Source organism: Nannobrachium achirus (assembly GCF_963921795.1).
Source record: "Nannobrachium achirus genome assembly, chromosome: 17".
Lineage (NCBI taxonomy): Eukaryota > Metazoa > Chordata > Actinopteri > Myctophiformes > Myctophidae > Nannobrachium > Nannobrachium achirus.
Window position 1 is genome coordinate 18,756,229 of NC_137824.1, and position 18,794 is coordinate 18,775,022.

Genomic DNA, 18,794 nt, shown 5'->3' on the forward strand with positions numbered 1-18,794 from the left:
AACACCCCCCTGCATAATAACCAGCTCAGAGCTTCTGCTAATGAACCACAAGACGCTGACAAGCCAGGATAGAGGCAGACGCCAAAGCTACAGACTACAGAGTTGTGCAAGACAGGGGAAAACGAGCATGTTCATCGGGACTTATTCGCTGATACTGGACACCTGTGGATGACATGCTACTAGGGAGGGTATTCAGCATACCAGCAGTAGTGAGTGGATATTACGTAATGAGCTTGGACATATGATAGGAACACCCTTTTTAATGAGGGGGGGGGGGGGAAACAGCAGCTTTCTTAACCACGCAACACTAAAGAGATGACAGTTTAATGCAATATTTATGAACAAACTTTGTAGTAACATTCACGGCAAACTGTGGAACGCTACCAGTTGGCCGGTTGAATAATCCCCCCTTCATGTTGTTGCTTGACAGCAGCTCGTGTCTACCAGCCCCAAGGCTCCATAACACTAGATAAAAATACACCTCCCACACTGAGGACAGCACCGTTCATACACCCACCCACACACTACACGCATTATATTTAGAACGCCCTTTTAAAAACAGCGCCTCATGAGTAATGTAATGGATATCAACAGCAACATTTTCACCAGCAGTGATACAAGTACCACTGCATGCTGCTGGGAGGTTTTTTAAAAACTCAAGTGGATGGCAGAGTCCACATCAGAGCAATAGGAGGAGAGTTTTGAATGGCTATAGTTATAACAAAAATAAAGGCTCATCCACAACGAGCACTATATCTTTTCACCTTCACCGTTACCAGTCACTGGCTGCAGAGCCTATAAACGTTAGTTTGTTTGTATGGCCCTTAAACCCTGTATACTTTAGCTGACCAGGCTCCAACAAGGCTAGCTCTACACTAGTTCCACTCCTTTTCTCCCTTTACACCAGGGGTCTTCTACAAGGGGGTCCGGGACCCTTATGAGGTCCTCAGAAACTGCACGGGGGTCACCAAATCTTTGTTTGAGACGGACCGTTTGACCACTTGAACCCTCACACCCCCCCATTCTGGGGGTGTTAGACAGTAGCCTAAAATAGCAGATTTACTATAGATATGACATTTTCAGAGGTTTGGTGTACAGGGGAAAAAAAAAGAGCAGACCAAGTACCAAACTCAAAGGTCAAGTACAAAAAGTACAGAGGGTTTAAGTTGTTAAATGTCTGAAAAAACACATTTAACATGAATCCAATTAAGTAGTGGGGGTCCCTGCTTCATCTCACACTCAGCTGGAGAGCTACCTTTTGAAACAGCCTCTCTGTGAGCTTGTACATCTGCAATTTTCACTGAACGTTTGCCCCAGAAAAGGGACAATAGTGTTCAGTTAAGCATCGTTATGGGACCCTGTTGTTTTGTGAAGGGACGACAGACAGCTCTCTGGATAGAGGCCCGCTGGCGAGGCACGGTGATGCCAAGGGGATCAACATTCCAGCGCTGGCACAGACAGAGCTACAGCGGGCACACAGGACACACCAATGCAATAAAGCTGAGACTGCCTTTGCATGGAAGTACCTTTAGGATAACCCATCTTCATTTTCAATCACTATAACCCTATAACGGCCTAAAATTAATATGGCTATTCTACAAGCCATTTTCAAAACATCTTGAAAGAAATTGAAAAGGTTTTAATAAGAAATCTTGTCGCTGCCATAGCATATTTTAAGATGGGGGGGCCCTGGATGAATACATATTTATGGGGGTCCTTGACATGAAAAGGCTTGAAAAAAGCTACTGTTTTAAGTACCGATGCCATCCTTAATTAACATTGGGGTAAGGATACACTACTTCACTAAAATCTAAATTTCTTCAACACCAAGTCTCAAAGCCAAAGAAAACAGTTGAACCCTACAGGCAGGCAAGCACTGCACCTTAAAACAAACATGTTTCATGATTGTTAAGCTTACTGTTGCTATCCAAACAAGACTAAGATCACACATGAAGCCAGACAGCACAAGGTCACTGTGCAACTACTACTGTACATGAACCTGAATATAAAAAAGGCTCCGCAAAATACTTATAATATATACACACATAAAAGCATCTTAATCATTATAAAATCGTTATTTTTAAGGGTACTTCATTTTGATTAATTAAATACATGTTTTTGGGCAAAGTCAATGCCAAACATCGCATGAAAGGCTTTGTGTAATGTTCTACATTTCAGTCTGTAATTTTATGGGATGACTCGAGGGATTCTGGTCAGAAAAATAAAAACAAACTAGGCCCGCAACCAATTCTAGGATCTATCAACAAGATTGTAATAGCTCAACAATAGCTCAACTATTTTGTTCATTTTTTTATTTATTTTTTGTCAAATAAGTTTTATTGCCAACAGATTATCAACAACAGGATGTATCAGATATAAGATTAACAATTTTCTGTTTTAGCATATATAAGAAAGAAAGAAAAGTAAAGAGCTGAAAACAACAAGAAATGAAATACAACATGGCATCAAAACAACCCCTTCATACCCTCCCACCCCTACTGCTCAGTGACGAAATATTTTGTTAATTTTAATGACACTCAAAATGTTCATTGGGAGGGAAACCCATTTTCAGTGGGGTGGGATGCCTCCTGCTGGACAACAGTATTATAACACCTCAGTGACCCCTCACTACAAGCCAGCGCTGCCTGCAGACAGACAACTGTACAGATATTCCAACGGACATGGATTCAAATGTCCACAAATTAGGTGCAATATTCATGTTCAGCCTCACGTGCATAATGTGGGTTATTCCTCTTTACACAAAGTACAATGTATAAACGAGAACACCTAAATCCTGACCTACGTTTTGTCCAACTTTAAGAAATGAAATACAGAAACATGTTGCTATAGTATATACAGTATAGCAACAGCTACACACAGAGGTCTTCCTGGCTTGAAAGGCAATAAGTTGTGTAGAAGTTCCAAGTCTAAATGAGTAAGGGAACTTTATAAAATAAATATAATTCAAATTATTGCTCTTGAACAAAAATGGACATTATGCAACACATTTCTGCAGAATATATCAATAATTCACACATTTTCCTCTGGCTGAATAATTCAAAGTGGTCCAGAGAGGACAGGATGTTTCCTTTGAGGCAGGTGTCTTAGGCAGCAGGGGTCTAGTGCCCATCACAAGTGTTGCATAATGGCCAGGTCGCACTTCAGATGGTCGCAATCATTGTTGCATAGTCGCCATATTTCTTGCTTACTTCTTTGTAACTTGTAACCTTTAACTGCTGTGCTGCCTCTGGGCAACTGAATTTCCCCTGTGGGATAATAAAGGTATTAGCCGGGGAGCCACTGGGCCAAAATGAGAGAGGACCTGTGATGTCATGACATACTCCAAATTTTTGTTTGTCCTATTAATTTTGGTCAATAAGGTACACAGAATGAGAGGCCTGCTCTGCCGGAAATCCTGCGAAAAAAAGTTTCCCATTGACTTCACTATACTGGAAAAAAACACACCAAAAAAAGTAGCATGTGAGGGGTCAAACTAAGGGTTCTTCATGATTCTGAATCCATTGCAAGCATTTGTTTTCCATGAAAAACATTCCTTGGGCTAGATTTCAGCCTCTCAAACCTGTGAAAAGTGATGAGTCATCACTTTTCACCGTTATTTTGGTCCGTTTTCTAGCCCAAGGAATGTTTTTCATGCAAAACAAATGCTTGCAATGGATTCAGAATCATCAAGAATCCCTAGTTCGACCCCTCACATGCTACTTAAAGCATATTTTTTTTGGTGTGTTTCTTTCCTTTATATTGAAGTCGATGGAGTGAATATACAAATGGCCATAACCTTTTTTCGCAGGATTTCCGGCAGAGCAGGCCTCTCATTCTGTGGACCTTGATGACCAAATTAATAGAAAAAACAAAAATTAAAAGTATGTCATGACATCACAGGTAACATCCTATTCTTTGAGCTTTTGGGCCTGTGGCTCCCCGGCTATATCTACCTACCTACCTACCTACCTACATTTTCAAACAACAATAACTAAATAGCGGAAATATTAACAGATATGATAGGTATTCTAATAAACAGAATGAAACATTGAGGGAAACATTCTAATTCAGCACAACTCCCCCTTTAAGGAGACATGATAAATCATCTTGTATTTTTTGTGTCTATGTAATATGCACATCTTGAGTCAAATCATGTGCATAAGATCAATATCTTACCCATTTAATTGTAAAAACATGTCATGTACATCAAGCCCTTAAAATGTCATTTTCAAGTTTTTTATCCCACACACTACTTTTAGTTCAAAGGCTAGGGTTACATTACTCCAACACTCACTCCACCACTAATTATGTTTTTGTGTGTTTAATGCCAATTATTAATGCTGTGGAGATGTGCAGAGTGCAAGAACTAGGGTTTTCAAGGGTAAAGTTTCAACAAACACATTAACCACACAAACAATGTCTGGTGGAGTGGGTCATGAAACATCTTTTGTTTAGGGTTCTAAGGCTTTGTATGTACAATATATACACACGTTTAGGCATTTCAAAACATGACAATTAAATTACTGGTTGAGAAACAGTAATCTAGACAAGATGGTGAGATCGTTCAGTGACTTCACTGGTCACGGATCTGGTGCTGTGGGGAGATATCACAGCCTTGCAAAGCTTGACAGACAATCATCCACTTGTTGAAAGGGCTGCAGCTGAACTTTATTTATTTTAATGTAAAGTCTGTGATTAATCCCTTTTAAATTAAGAATTTTTGATCAAGTTCTAGTCAACAATACAACGTGTGTGGCGTGGGGAAGACACTAAAATGCTCAAAGGCTTAGTACTGTAGTACCAATGATGTATGCAGGTATAGAACACATCTGCCAATGACGTCACACACCATTAAGTGTGCTGCGCATTTTCCTTGAACACACTAGATCAGTTTGTTTTTTCAATGTAGCGTACATGGGTGATTCTTTTGGGGGAAAAAAATCATATTCATACGAAATACATTTTTCATGAATTATAATCACCCATGTACGCTACATCAAAGCAAAGCTAAGGCGAAAATTACTCATTAACAGTGAAATAAGGTTGTTTTTTTTTTTTATCAAAAAGCTACTTTTGTGAAGACACACAACCATATTTGGCATTCACCATCAAAGATTCAACACTCCTCTTCCTCTTAGAGGAATGTCTTTGAAAACAGATCTCTGAGGGAACTGTGGGGTTCATCGCCACAACAAGGCTCCCAATTTAGAAATAAGACAGATCTGTGAATGAAACTGGATTCAAATAACCCAGATTTCTGAATGAAACAGGATCAAAGAAACCCAGATCTGCGAATGAAACTGGATTAAAATAACCAACATCTTAGAATAAAACTGGAGCAGAGTTCTCATGACCTGTATGCATGAACGGACAAAAAAGATGACCAACATAAAAACATCTCAGATCGTTATGGCTTTATCCTCTTCTTGATCCCTAGCGTCCCTATTCTGGGGGAACAGATTTGGCGTCGAGGGAAATAACTAGCGGACCTTGAACAGAGCCCTGAGGGATGCCGGTCATCCGGTTCAAGAAGCTCAAGTGCCAATAGTCCATATTTAGAAGTGATGCAAGAACATCATTTACTCTAGCTCGGGTGGTCATCAGATAGTGATACTAGTGGCGTTTAAATAGGTACAGTAAACAGGAAAGATGAGCCTGCTTTTCAGAGCAACAAACAGCCAACAACACTTAAAAATAGACGCCACTGACCAAAGGGCTAACTGGACGCAGCACTGCAAGCGCAAAGAAAGAGGCCAAAACAACACAGCCCTGCAGGATTTCTAGCAGTATTTAGTAGATTAACAGAGCAAGACACACACACACCTGCATGGAAGATCACGGCACTGCTCCTGCATCCTGACAGCAGCTGTAGCGTCCGCAGCAAGCCCTTGGCTGAGAGACGCACGTGGAGGTTCGACAGTGACCGCTTCGGAGACCATAACATCTCTCAAAGAACAAAAAACGATTTTTACTACTTAACAAAACCAAACTACAGAGAGATCTATAGTATTGTTGAGCAGAGTAGACGCGCTGTTTCGTAGCAGTGTGTGTCACACACATCGCAACCGGTGGCTGTAGTAAACATTACAGCACTGACGGACGGACAAGCTTGGGGGTGGGGGGTGGGGGGGGCAACAAAGACCCCTCCTTCAGACTGACCCTGCCGCTCAACTAATTCAACAACCAATGAGCAGCCAGAGGTGTTGTAGGGGAGGTGGGGGGGGGGGGGGGGGTTGCACAGCTGTGGACAGAATTCTTAATCCTCATTGGTCAAGCCAGCCTTCATCCTATCCAGCCATTCACAAAGTATTCATCCATGCATTCAGTCTTCATCCTATCCTTCCATTCACGCAGGCTGTGTGTAATGACAGTGTTGCTCAATGTAGAGAGAGGACGGTGGGAGGAGTCAACACAGATGCTGTAGTCAATGGGAATGGAGCGTGGATCCCTACTCTTGTTATGCCCTGTTGTGATGTTCCGGTTGCCACCAGCAGAGGGAGGTGTTGTCAACACATAACAGTAAATGACATTACATCTCCCACTGTATTCAGGAGAAGAACCACTACTCAAATACATGTTGCTCAGGAGGTAGAGCGATCCCCGGTCCTTGAGCAGGACACCGAACCCCTAACTGTTCCTGCTGGTGAGCAGGTTGGTGCCTTGCATGGTTTCCTCCGTGTGTGAATGTGTGAGTGCCACAGTGGGTGAATGTAATGCACATTTAAAGTGCTTTGGATATAGCGCTAAATAAATGCACCATTTACCATTTTTGATGATGCTATTCTCTCAGCATACGTTTTCAGGAATCTGTTTGTTTATTTGATCAATTTAATATTGTCAATATTCTAAAGCACCTTGAACTAGATTCTGTATGTAATATATTGTATTGATGACTATAAAAAGCTATGAATAATTATTTATCAGCTCGGCTATTGCAGCACTACATTTCTGCAATCAGAACGAATGGAAAATCTAATAAACCCAAGCATGTTCCCCGAAGGCCAATCCAACAGGCAGCCCTCATTACAGTACATCTTTTACCCAGGAAACACATGTGAAACGAGGGCAGGCCAACGGCCCCGCTGTGGCCCCAGTCCAGACCTCCGTGGGTCTGGTCCCAGTTCAAACAGCCAAACAACACCCAACCCTGTGAGTCACATATTCCATATCCTTCTGTCAACTACCTTTTTATTAGTCTGGGATCACTTCACTTTACGAGGTTTGATCCGGTCGGGAGCGGAAACCACTTTACGTCATGTTGTAGTCCTAGACGGACTACACTTTGGCCGGAACTATCAACCGGATTCAGTTTTAACCCAAAATATTCCCCTGCACCCAAGGACATAGTTTTAGGGCCTACCTAATAAACACATTGATGCGGCGTAGTTTTGCTTTCGAAAAATTTGTTGGTATATGCATCTTTTAGTCCAACTCGTAGCGACTGGCAAGACTACACTAGGCTACTCAAGCATTTTAATAATGATTGGGGAAACAAATGAGGGGAACTAAATCAAAGCGACGCCGCATCTTCTAGTGATTTCCGCGCTTTAGGCGGAAACCAAACGGTCTGTTGTGAACGAACACCAGGCTTTCTCCCGAGAAAGACTGGTAGGCGAGGTTACCTTTTTATCACTGCTATGATGACTAAAAACTAAGACTAAATATATGGAAAATGTTTTCAAATAAAAACCAAACGACTAGTGGAGAAGAGATCCGATAGAACCAAGACAAGCCATTTCATGCTTGGTTGCTCGCAGGTGTCACACTCCAAAAATAGCCGATCTACAAGTGTGTAGAGCTGCCATTTTCAGTAGCTGCCGATCAACAAATCAGCCATTACCACAACATCAAGGCCTGCTAAAATTAACTATAGTCGACTAAATCAACTGTAGATTAATTGTATATTTAGTCAACTAAAACGAAAGAAATTCAGACGACTAATGTATAACTAAAACCAAATGTAAAAAAAAAAAAGTTTACCTGTGAAATAAAAGGAGATCCTTACCTGGTGCAAGTGCCGAAGTTGGAATCCTTGAAGAAGCAGTCCTTTTCAGACCACTGGCTGATGACTTCAAAGGACTTTTCAGGCCACTGGCTGCAGACCTCGAAGGACCTGGAGAGAGACGAGAGGTTGAAGAGGTCATGTGAGTAAGTACCAACAGCATGCTGATGACACCGTGTGCTGTTGCAACAATCTGTTAACCACCTGAATTATAGTGGCCATATTCTGGGGTGAATGGTCAATGAAAATCAGTTAAAAAAAAAGTCATATTGCAATGTGTTTTGAGCTTGTGGGTGGGCGATTTTCAGTGTAAATATTTTGGTATAGAGGGGGAGGGGGACTAGGGGAGAAGTGCTCTATCCAATAAAAGTAATTTATGCTTGGCTGTGTGCAGGTGTCACTAACTAAAAATAGACATCTACAAGCTCACAGCATGCCACGCTGTGATGTGAGCTTGTAGATCTGCTATTTTCAGCACACACCGAGTATAAATCAGGCATTTCATGCCATCTCGCAGCCAGCCAAAATACATTTTACTCGACCAAATGAACTGTAGATTTAGTCCACTAAAATATTATGGTATTTAGTCAAGTGAAAAAGACTAAAACAAAACATTTCAGATGACAATATGACAAGTAAGTAAGTAAAACTAAATGGAATTGTATTCAAAAGACTTAACAGTGGAACAGGGTCTGATCAAGGACAGTGATTACAGTTGGCTCAATTCACTGCCAAACCACAAGGTCAAATACACTGTGAAACATTGGCACAGTTCAAGGCTAACCTAGAATGTTGTGTTATTATCTGTCACGTGTCTGTTAATATGGGATATCAGGACACCTGAAACAGTCCCAGTCAACAGTTTAACCAGTTCCCAAAAAGGTTAAAACATAAATTGCACATGATCAAAGGTATAACAAAAAAAATTGCTGTTTTGTTGGACTGGAATCTGGGTTACCAAGACAACACTGCAGTTTTCCCTCAAATATAATAGTTTTAAATATAAACAGCCTCTTTTATCCTCATCAGTATTATAAGGATCTGGTACACAAATGATGCATTGTCCTGATATTTATTCTAAACATAGGATTTCAACAAATCAATGTTAATGTGAATAAAAAGCAAAATATATAAATGTCTGCATGTCCTATAGCTTGAATTCACTGTTCTGTGAGCAGCAGAGAAAGCTGTGATAAGAACGTCCTTATCATAAATGTAGGAACAAAACAAAATGAAATTAAAAGTAGAAGGATCATTTTGACGTCCAACACGCCAGAGGAATAAAGAACAGAAATCACAATGCAACCAAAGATTATCTGAGAAGGAAATCTTTCTGCAGATACCAAAAGATAAAAAGAGAGAAGAAACTCGTCCAACGTTCCGGGCCGACTTACTTCTCCAACCACGCTTCCTCTCTCTGCAGCAGCTGAACGCCGCTAACAAAGGAATGATACAGAAGCGATAGGATGCGACCAGCAGGCAAGTCAGGAGGGTGAGGTCACAGCTGGAGCCGCCGCGGCCGCTGCTGCCTTGTAACATCAAAGAAGAAACATTGGCTCCAGCGTGAAGTACTGGAAATTCTGTCCAAGTACAGCTTCTGAGTCCAGTGTATCCCGCCATGAGGAGCACAAATGGGAAGGGGGTCCCTGCTGCATCCATGCAACCTTACAAAGTGTTGCATAAAAAGGCAGGGGTACCCTGCATCTATCGAGTCAGCGAGAGCGTTAAATGGGCAGGGGTCTCTGCATCCATTTAGCCAGAGAAAGCGTTAAACGGGCAGTCATCTCTGCCTCCATTTAGCCAGAGAGAGCGTAAAATGGGTGGTGGTCTCTGTATCCATTTAGCCAGAGAGAGCGTTAAATGGGTAGTGGTCTCTGTATCCATTTAGCCAGAGAGAGAGAGCGTTAAATGGGTAGTGGTCTGCAGTGCATCCATGCAGGCAGACGGCCAGGCTGTGCAGGCTGCTCGTCTGGATTGGAACTAGAGTGGAACAGACCCTCCTGTCTCCTTGACAACCTTGTGCGCGGGGGACCCCATAGTGTAGAAAATACAACCCACCCCCACCCCACGGCACCCACCCACCCAGCCAATGAGGGAGCAGCAGCAGTACGCCCGTCTGTGAGATGTGGAGACGGAAAAGGGCTCATTGTTTGATTAGGGCTCTTCTGTCCAGTTGAGGGGGATGCCACCACAGAGTTGTTATTGTCGCCATGTGCGCAGTTCAACTCCTCTCATTCAGTGGACAGCATTCAGCCCATTCATCTTGCACAGTAGACACACACACAATAGACTACGAATGTCAGTTTTAGTATGAACATGTCTTTTGTCATAGTAGTGCATTATCTTACGCACATGCAGTAGGATGTTGTCCAGGGTGTGTTTTTGCCCCCTAAAATACGTTGGGCTTTAAATTAACGGGATGCTCGCAGTTCTTGTATTCGTTTTACAGAGGTTACGGTTAGGAATACGTTTAGGTTAGGCACAGTTATACTGAGGTTAAGTTTACTGGTGGCGAACGTAGTACGCTTGCCTAATTTGACCCGGGGAGAGCGTGTTTTGGGGAGAGCGTTCTTGTATTTGTAAGGCATTATGGAGATTTAATTATGTTTTTGTTATTTCATGATTAGTAGCCTTAAAACGAAAGTGTGTTAATAAAGTGCTTCAATGCAGCTTTACGATTGATAATAGAGATCATTACTATTGTAGCGACTACTTTTTCCCCCCAATATTCAAAACCATTTAAAAGTAGCGACAAGAGGCCATCAGGCCAATCTTCTACTCACTGAATGCCTGGCCGGCCGAGACACATACTGACAAAATATGTCCATATATGGGCATTACCAGATTTAATATTGATGATATGTGGGGGATCTCCATATATGGGCACAAAATGAATTTGCAAGTGAGACTCGCATCACGACAACCACACTGGTTATCATGAGATTGACACAATGTTCATACTGTACAGGTATAAGATACCAAAAAATAAGATCAGCAAGCAAACTATATATATATATATATATATATATATATATATATATATATATATATATATATTTGGCTCCTACAATTACGTTTGCATTAAGGAATCTCCAAAAAGCGATGTCTACAAGTCGCTTCACACTCACAGTATCTGGGCAGAGATGGAGCAGACACTGCCAGGGGGGAAAAGCCCAGCCCCCCAATGTGGGTCACCATTACAGTGCTGATCGCCCGCCCCTCCCCCTTAGAAATATGGCTAACACTGTGGTCAGACTCCAAAGAAATAGCCTGGATTCAACATGTAAAGAAATCCTTCACGAATGAAAAGGAAGTGGATATTGTACATCATTCTTTGGACGGCCATTAAGAAAAGGTTATTCAGCCGCCGGTCGCCCTAAATCAGAGGTCTTCAACAAAGGGTCCAAGGACCCCTCAGGGTTCCACTGTTACTAAAGGTGGGCCACCACATTTTTGTGTCATATGATTGAAGATCGTCTATTTTCGTGTTTGGTGTAGTTTTGAGGGGTTAAGTGGCTAAATGTCAGAAAATACACTGCAACATCCTTAGTTAACATGAATCCAGCATACAGTTCACTGATGACAGTGCTGCAAAAATGTGTATGAAGCCATCTATGAAATCTATGGAAAGGTTTGACCTGCAACACAGTTCTATACAGTATGTGGTGGGGGTCCCTGCGTCATCACTCTCAGCTAAGGGGTCCTTGGGCTGAAAAACGTATAAGACCCCTTTCCTAAATCCTAACCTTTACCACACCAAACTAGGGCTGCCAATTATCAATAAATGTCTTGGCGAGTATTCTATTGATTGATAACACAAAAATGCCTTGTCTAGAATCTCACAACACCTTACAAACCAGTATTTAGCCATTTCTTGGCCTATAATGACAATATAACAATATCTATATCCCCAAATAGATTTTTTTTGTAATAATTATAATATAGTTTGTAATTGTTGCATCCCTATGCCAGACCCATGCATAAAACTACACAAGTGTTTTGGCTATTTTCCCTATTCATGATACTACAGTACAAAGTACACATCATTATGGCTTAAGTTATTAAAGCCTATACAGACTGTATTATTATTATTATTACAGTATTAATCATGACGTTACAGATTTTATTTGTCATTTTCACAGCTAGACAAACATACAAAACTCACCCATGTTGTTGACTACAGCAAACATACCGCAGAGAATGTGTCAAGATCATGCAAAAGCCAATCAAGGATTTTAAGGAAAAAAATTATGTAAAAAATACTTCACTAAGTGTCAACAAGTATGTGTCCCCCTCTACTGGGTTTCGTGCAGTTACAAAGTAAACACTGTATTCTGTGACTTTAACCCTCCCTTTCCTTCCCCTACTCTTTCCATTAGGACATCTGGCTTCCCATCAGAGGAAGAGTTAGCCCCCCTTTCCCCACCCCCTTGTCATCTCCTAGATCTGGACACAGGGAAAGGAGGGGACATCTGTGTCGAGTCCAGTCCACCACCTTTCCTGTGGACTGGACACTCAACCAGTACACACAAGCCAACAAGCAGGACAAGGAAAGGAACAGAGGAATTGCTCTATGTTGCCCTCTCGTGGCGACATTTTATTACATGGGATTTACAGATATCCTCTTGACATGGTCGAGCAAGGCCCAAAAGCCCTACAAATCAGTGTTAATTTTGTTGACTAAAACTATGACGAAAAATGTTTGTCGACTGCCTTTTTTCAATCACAAAAACGGAATAAAAACTAAATAAAAGTAAGCTATGATGACTAAAACTAAAACAAGGTGCCCTATTTTCGTCCATGCTTTACCCCATATCCCTAAACTTCTGTTGTTTGTTTTAATATTTTGAAAAACATTTTTAAATAGTTCAAATAGCTGATCTACAAGCTCACAATGTGTCGATGTAGATTGGCTATTTGAAGTATTTAAAATGTTTTTCAAAATAGTCAAAAAAGGCAAAGAAGTTTAGGGATAAGGGGTAAGGCATGGGCGAAAATATACAGTAGCTGTAAATATATTGACAGTTTAGTCAATAAAAACTAGACAAAGATTTTAGGGACTTTGGAGAAGAGATTCAGTAGAACTAAAGGCAAGACATTTTATGTTGGGTGTTGCACTCTGAAAATATATTTAAAGAGCTCAAAAAAAAAAAAAGACGTGACCTTTGAACGGGGGCACAATTTCTACACTTCAGTCAAATCGAAAAATAGAAAGATTCCATTGACCAGATCTGTAGATGGCACACTGGAGTAACTACAACTTTTCTCTGGCTGGTGGTACATTTAATTTTCTGACCAAAAGGTGGATTTTACACAAAAGGTGGGTGTCTGAGGCCTAGGCCAGACGGAGCTGGATATTTCATATATCCACATAGAAAAATATCTAGGTCCACACGACAAAGATATCTAGGTCTTAGTCCCCAGACCTCCACTAGGGGGACAAGCACACACATAAAAGTCTTCAGAGATAGCAAATGTCTAGCTTCAGAAATATCCAGCTCCGTGTAGCCGGCACCTGAGTCTTCCCACTGAGGAGAAGTAGGTCTTCAAAACCTTAAAACGGTTCTTCCTTTCTGTGAGTAGCGAACGACCAAACGTATATGGTTTAATTTGACTGAACCGTAGACCTTGTGCAACCGTTGAGGAATAAGGAAACTACATATGCAGTGTCATATCATTAAGGAGAACTCCTAACACTATGGACCAGAGCTAGGATAATCTGCAAACATGTTATATAACCCTTAACACCTCAAACCAGCCTTGGTCTCGCTTCAGGCCAAACACAGCTAACCTTAGGCCACATGGTCTAGACACATGGCTTGGTGCTTTGTTTACACAAAATAGGACATGTTTAGAACTCTGCCTTATCCAAAGACAGGTTGTCTGGGCTGATATGGGTATTCACTTTGACCCACAGTAAATGTTTATTTACACCAGGGGTGGGCAACTGTGATGATGGCGAGGGCCACTATATTTCCACCTTCACTCCAGAGGGCCACATTGCATATTGCTACTTCCTACTTTGTCATTCTAGTATCTCATGCGCGATGCGTTTTGAGCTTGTAGATCGGCTATTTTTGCTTCTTTGGAATTGGAATCCTATTTCTTTTTTTTCTTTTTTTTAATTGGAATCCTGAAATGTAACATTTTGATTTAATTTCAAACACATTTAGTTATATATTCATGTTGACTCTATGAACCTAAATACAAATACCTACATTGGACCAAAAACAAAATACATTTTAATACTACTATACTAGTCATTAAGCTACTCATATAGACTGACGGAATTAAAGCAGGTCATGTTTGGAATAGTAACAGCTGAAACCATATCAGTATTCCGGTATTAACCAGCGGGCCGCATTAAGTGAAGGTGAGGGCCGCATGTGGCTCCCGGGCCGCCAGTTGCCCATGTATGATTTACACACAATCACACGACGGCGCAGCGCACCGCAAATAGCAGATGTACAAGATCAATGCGTGGCGCATATAAAGTACGAATGGAGCTTTACTCTACCTACTGAATAGGAATCATCGCTACAAAGCTCTGACTGTCTTAAGTCTCTTATCGCTCCCACAGGCTCTTCTCCATCAGTGTAAAACTGTGGGTCACAACCCTAACTTGAGACAGACAGATAGATAGATAGATAGATACCTTTATTATCCCAAGGGGGAGACACATGGGCATAGGTGTAAAAAGTAACTAAGTACATTTACGAAGGCCTGTACTTCTACTACTACAAATTTGAGGTACTTCTACTTTACTTAAGTATTTCTAATTTCTGATACTTTTACGTCTTCTCCACTACATCTGAGAAGCAAATCTTGTGCCATACATATCATAGTAAACCAGTGCCATACTGTACATATTCTGAGGAAAATCTGGAAAGAACATAATTTTATGTAAAAACAAAATGTGTCCATATTGACGACCACTGCTCCAATATCCCAGCATTTTCTTTTCAGCCAAGCCAGTGGCCAATATGATTTACTTTGCCATGCTCTATGTGACTAAACTTAAATTTTAGTAACTCTATCCCTTTCTTTAGCTCATTAAGACAATGTCAATTAATGATCATGAATAAATATTACATTGGGTGAGGTTGCGAATCTTTCGCCAGTCACACTGGGTCCCTAAAAAAAAAAGAAAAGAAAAAAAAAAAGAAAAGTAAATCTACCTGCTGTGACGTTCTGCTTGGGCCTGGTGGACCCAGCAGGGGCTGCTCTGGGGCTGGGAGATGGAGGTTGAGTGGTGGAGTTTCCTCTGGGAGTCGGAGGGGCTGGGGTTGATCTGGTGATTTGATTGGCAGTGTTTCCTCTGGGAGGTTGAGGGGCGGGCCTCCGCCTCAGGGGTGCGGCCTGTGGCCCCGTGCGGCCTTTGGCCTCAGCAGCTGCTACTACTGCGGACTTAAGTGGTGGTGTCTGCAACAACAGCAAAACAGTGGAAATGACACGTAATGTACAATATCATGTCAAGTTTTGTCTTAAAAAATATAAAAGTCCTTTATAAACTATTAAGATTTACTTGACACACAAGAGATAGTACTTGTGATACGATCCATACATCAGCTCTAAAAGGTATATAAATGCCATTGTTTAATGTTGAAAATTAGTGTGAACCATGTGTGTACCGGATGTGAGGGATGTGAATGACTTACAAAAATCAAATAACTCTACTGCTATTAAGAAGGAATATTCAATTATTCTAAAAAAGAAAAAAAAAAGAAAAAGAAGAAATACACTTTTTTTAATAAATCGATTTTTATCCTCAAAAAACAATTAAAATATTTGACTCTGAGCCATCCCTACCGGATGAGAAACAAGAGTTTCTTGGTTAACTTGCGACACCCTACCGGATGAGAAACAAGAGTTTCTTGGTTAACTTGCGACACAATGAAATCAAAAGTCCAATCTAACATCCCGAACTACACAAACCAGCAGATTCTCATGATCTACTCACCACCAGGCTGATCTTCTTAACTTCTCTGCTGGTATTCACAGGACTTCCTCTCTGGGTCTCGCTCTGTGTGCACTGGTTCCTCGCTGTGCTTGAGGCCAGGTAGGATCGGGGAGCGGTGACGCCAGATGCGCCAGAGGCAGGCTTGTTCTTCCTGAGCGAACCCGTTGACAATGGCGACGCCGCCGCCATCTCAGACGAAACACTGGCAGGTGTGGTCTTCCTGATCACACCGGTCGACAACCATGCTGCAGCAACCTGGGCCTGTGTTCTAGAGATCGGATTCTTGTATTGGGCAGCTGCAGAAGCTGACAATGACCGCCGCTTGTTATTTCTAGTCGCCCCGTTGTCAGCTTTCATGCTCTCAACAGCTGGGTCAGGGTCAGTTCTGCTAGAAGTTTTGAGCTGTAACTGGGACGTCGTCGTATTGCCAGGCAATGTTGCTGATAAGGCCGCTGCCGGTCCTGCTCTGCAGCTGGCCTGACTGCAGAGAGCCGGTGAGGGTTCCGCTACCTTCATCTGGGGTTTTCTGTTCCCTTGAGACGGCGTGCTTGGCACGCTGGCTTGCAGCGGTTTACGTCTCGCGGTTTTTACAGGCGTCGGTGTAGCCACCGGCCTGGTCATGACTTTAGACCTCACACTGCGGCCGTCTGGCTTGGGAAAGCTTTTGACCTCCGTTTTGCTGACCCTTTTGATGGCCGAGCAAGAGGGCTTTGAAGCCTGCGGTTGGTTCGACCCACCTGCTGGCTGAGCTTTAGCCGGGTGGGCCGACGCTCCATCTGCTTTCCAAGCACATGGAGACTCCGAAAGGCTAGGGAGGGGCTGGCGATCCGTGCCGGGCATTGGGGTGGAGGTCTGTACAGTGATGCTCTGTTGAGTCATGACCGTCATTAGGGTGGAGGTCTCTACATCAGAAGATGAAGGGATGGTCTGGCGATACACGCCTGTGACTGGGGAGGAGATCTGTGCATCATCCAGTGTAAAGGTCTCACGTGGCTCTGGTGGGAGAGTTAAACTGACAGAGCCGAGGTTCCAAGATGGCGTTTCTGGGCTAGCCTCGCCAGGAGCAGCAGGAGATGATGCATACAGGAATGTGCTCTTGTGAGCGAGCGGCGCTTCGTCCTCAGTGGGGGCGCCACCGGCGTCGGACGCCTGGAGGAAAGTCTGGAAATTGCGTCCGGGAGCGCATTCCTGAGTGTCCTCGAGGAGGTCCAAGAGCGAATTGGAGGCGTTGAAGGTCTCGTTCTGCAGGCAGAAGGTTCTGGTCCTCATGACCATGGCTTCAGAGGCCAGGGATGAGGAGGAGGATGCGTTCTCACTGGAACCTCTGCGCGACGTCTCAGTAGACGCCAGTGGGCTGCCCTCCTCAGAGCTCCGGTCACCTCCAGGCAGAGCTTTAACGATAAGGACATTTTACTTTTTACCACACATAACTACGATATCTCAGTACAAATTACATTTGTTTGGCTTTAATTAGCCCTAATAAACAAAATAATTATATTATATATATTTTATATATATATATATATATATATATATATATATATATATATATATATATATATATATATATATATATATATTTTTTTTTTTTTTATTTTATTTTTTTTTCCCCAATATCTGAAAATCTTTCAACAATTATTGATTAATGATTAATGATTATAACAATTATGCAAACATAATTCGATCACCCCATATATTTCCAAATAGTAGCCAGGGGCGTTGAATACGCAAAATCAATTTAGACCCCAGGCGTTTAAAAGAACCAGGTGACAGTTTGCAACATTTATTTGCCTCTATTTGAAGGGTGCTTCATATGCAAAATGGGGTCAGACCTCTGACTACAATAAGGTGGCTACTATTTGCCCCCGGGCTACCATTTGGAAATATATATGGTATTTCAATAAATCCCATTTAGACCTGCAACCTGCAAATTTTCATAATAAAAAAAATAAAAAGACCGATCTATAAGCTCACAGCGCGCTGCAAGCTTGTATTTCTGCTATTTTTTCAATAGATAAAGCATCAAATGATTGGGACAACTGATTAGGAGACGTGTGTAATAACTGTGACGGTCCTACCTCCAGGACTGTTTGTGTTTTCATACGAGAAAACCAGACCGTTATCATCATCATCTGTGGGCGCCGGAGTAGCGAGGATCACCCAGCTGTTGTTGTTGGGCGACAGGGTGACCGATCGCTGGGCGACGCCGCGGCCCTCCGGCACGCCGTTGACCTCCCTGTCGTTCAGGTTGCCGGAGGAGGACTCGGGTGAGTCCGCGCCGGTGCAGAACGTGAGTTGTAGACCACTCTGGGTAGACTGACCGCCCCCGCCTCCAAATAGGTCCTCGGTGGACATGTCGAAGGTCTCGTTGTTTCCCCTGGCTCCAAACAGGTCAGGTTCAGTGGCCACGCAGAAGGTTTTATTGGACATGATGGAGCTGTGTCTGTCTGAAGTTGGCTTCAAACGTTCAGAGAAGCTTCAACGGTCAAGTTCGGATAACTGGGGGGAGAGAAATCGATTAATAAATTATGCAATATTAACATCATCAATATGCTGTACTGCGAAACGGCTCAATGCTTTTTGAGATGAGCATTAAAAGGTAAGTCCAGGTCTGGTGTGTCAAGTCACATTTTGACACAAGCAGAAAGAGTACTGCTAAAACCTCGCTTCTTTAGACATGACGTGGGAGACAAACATCTATGATTGATCTCATTTGTAAAATGATCACCAACGTCTAGCAAATGAGCCAGTCAACCAAGTTAGTTGGTAATGTTATAGGTTAGGGTGTTGTAATAGTACCTGCATACACACTGAATTATTGATGGCCAAGTT

The 18,794-nt window shown here is 42.3% G+C and overlaps 1 long non-coding RNA gene across 1 annotated transcript in view; it reads right to left on the reverse strand.

Annotated features, from left to right (window-relative positions):
• LOC308301613 overlaps positions 1-18,794 on the reverse strand; it is a 418,458-nt gene that overhangs the window by 373,723 nt on the left and 25,941 nt on the right. The window lies entirely within an intron of this gene.